This window comes from Pyrus communis, chromosome 13 (assembly GCF_041283825.1).
Source record: "Pyrus communis isolate YQ-2024b chromosome 13, ASM4128382v1, whole genome shotgun sequence".
NCBI classification, from domain to species: domain Eukaryota; kingdom Viridiplantae; phylum Streptophyta; class Magnoliopsida; order Rosales; family Rosaceae; genus Pyrus; species Pyrus communis.
In genome coordinates, this window is record NC_142577.1 from 3241029 (window position 1) to 3243952 (window position 2924).

Below are 2924 nucleotides of genomic sequence, written 5' to 3' on the forward strand. Positions count from 1 at the left end.
CTTCTATGAAGGTCTTCTTCCCATTGAAAGGCAAATGCTTGATGCTTCGGCGGGAGGAGCGTTGGTGGATAAAACTCCTATGGCAGCCAAGAACCTCCTTGCAAACCGAGCTCTCAATGCACAACAATACGAAGGAATTGGGCAAAGGGACCCCCCACGGCAACAAGTGAATGAGGTAAGTTCTCAATCCGACCTTCAAACTCAATTAGCTAATCTTACTTCTCTTGTGTCTCAGATGGCCGAAGGAATGAAGATCCAAAGTCCAATTGTATGTGGCGTATGTTCTATTCAAGGTCATCCTTCGGAAAAGTGCCCTCAATTGATTGAGAATGGTGGGTGGGAGAGTGCAAACGCCATTGGATTTCCAAGCCAAAATCAACCAAGGAATGATCCATATTCCAATACATACAATCCGGGTTGGAGAGACCATCCAAACTTCAAGTGGAAGGAGCCTCAACAACCTTACCAACAAGGAGGCTTTAGGCAGCAACCCCCGAGGTTTTACACCAAAACCCACGGCCAAGACCAAACCCAACCCCAATCCGCCCAAAACCATCAAGGTACGTCTTTAGATAATACTACTATTCTTAAGTTGCTTACTAGTTTGTCTCAGGGGCAAGAAAATCAAAACAAAGTATTGCAAAACCAAGAAAGGGTATTGCAAAACCAAGACAAAAGGGTGGACCACTTAGAGAAGCAAATAGGGCAGATTGCGGAGTTTGTGGGACAATTCCGAGACCAAGGCAAGCTCCCAAGTTCAACCATTGTCAATCCAAAGGGAGGGTTCAAATCTGCCAAAGCAATTACTTTGAGAAGTGGTATGTAAGTTGGGGTTGATCCAAACTCATCAAAATCAAGTCAAATAAAGGATGAAAAGCTGCTGCAAGAAGAAGAACATGGAGCCCAACCCACGGAAAGGGTAGAACCACCCTTGCCACAACCACAACATGCCCCTAAACCATCTCAACCCGTCAAGGTAAGTCCAAATTCGAATTCTTCTAGTTCCTTTCCACTAAATGTGCCCTTTCCTGGCAGGTTTTTGCAATCCAAGAAAGAAGAGGAGGAAAAAGATGTTCTAGAGACATTTAGGAAAGTTCAAGTCAACATACCCCTTTTGGATGCAATCAAGCAAATCCCGAAGTATGCGAAGTTCTTGAAAAAGATTTGTACAACAAGGAAACAGATTCGGGAGAAAGAGGTAGTACATGTAAGTGAGAATGTCTCTGCACTATTGCAAAGAAAGCTACCACCTAAATGCAAAGATCCAGGTAGTTTCACTATCCCTTGCGTAATTGGTAATACAAGGTTTGAACATGCCATGCTAGATTTAGGTGCTTCAATTAATGTCATGCCATATTCTGTTTATGCATCGATGAATCTAGGAGAGCTTAAAAATGATGGTGTTATTATCCAATTAGCCGATTGATCTAATGCATATCCTAAAGGAGTTTTGGAGGATGTTTTGGTGCAGGTAGACCATTTGATTTTTCCTGCAGATTTCTATGTGCTTGACATGGAAGATTCAGCACACTCTCCATCATCACCACTCTTACTTGGACGACCTTTCATGAAAACAGCTCAAACCAAGATTGATGTGGCCAAGGGAGCAGTCACTATGGCCTTTGGTGATGATATGATTAACTTTAAGATTCCTGAATCGATTGAGAATACTAATGATGTTCGTTCTTGTTGTGCCATTAATGTAATTGAACACATAGGGACGGAGTATTCAACAAAGATCAAGAAGGATGTTTCTCGAACTACCACCGAGAAGGAACTTGGAGTAGAGCACAAGGAGTGCACGGCTCCAACCTTGAAAGCACCACAATTGGCCATGAGCAACCCTTGTGCATCCGTCCATTGTGCTACCACTTCTTTGCCGTACAAAGGTAAGCCACCTATTCCAAATTCGATTCCCATTTCAACTAATAGGTTGTTACCTCGTGTGGTGCAGGTACCTAATCGAATTCAACATCGTGGGAGAATTTGTGGTGATGTAGAAAAGCAAAACACGACAATAAGAAAGGATCATTATCCCACTTCATTCAAGGACCCAAAGCATGAAGTGGTTCGTCGGACAGATTGTAGTTGCACCCCTCCATGCCGTGGGGTTCCATAAACCTTCAAGGGAGCATCGTCCGGCTGTACGACGTTAAAGCAAGCGCTACTTGGGAGGCAACCCAATGCACTGAATAAGCATGTTCATTTATTTTCGAGAATTACAAGTGCGGAGGAAAAAAAAAAAAAAAAAGTTTGTATCTAAAGAAAGAGAAAGATGGAGCCTTCACAAAGGTTGTTTTTGTTTACGTGAAGCCCCACTACGTGGCAAAACTCTAGGAGCGGGAGGCATCGGAGCAAGAGGCATCGGAGTAGGAGGCATCGGAGCGAGAGGCATAGGAGCGGGAGGCACCAAAGATAGATCATTCGAGGCCCCAATACTTGGTGGAACGCTAGATGACGCAGGAAAAAGGTGCCTCTGGAAGAAAGACACAAGCCTTTGACGGTCACTTTGCATTCGACCTTGAGATTCTTGCATCTCATCAAGCTTCCTCTTCATGCCTGTCGAATAATTATTGGCAAGCACGTGCAAAGTTCTATTCTCGTACTTAAGCTGTTTGATCTCTTGCTTGAGATTTTCCACCACTGCCATCAATGATTCAACCTGACGGGAGCGAGCAAGTAGGCGTTGGCCCATGTTGGACACAGAGCCCGTGCACTGAACACTGAGAGCCAGGGACTCTTGAACGGCCAACTCATCTTACCGTCCTGAAAGCAGCTGACTATCTTTGGGAGTGAGGAGGTTCCGAGCTACTATCGTAGTTGTTGTTGCATCCGTCATCACAGAGTCTTCACCTGTAAGAGGGCCATGAGAAGATAAGAAAGACGGGCACCATACCTTACCCTGACGAGGCGCAACCGGATCA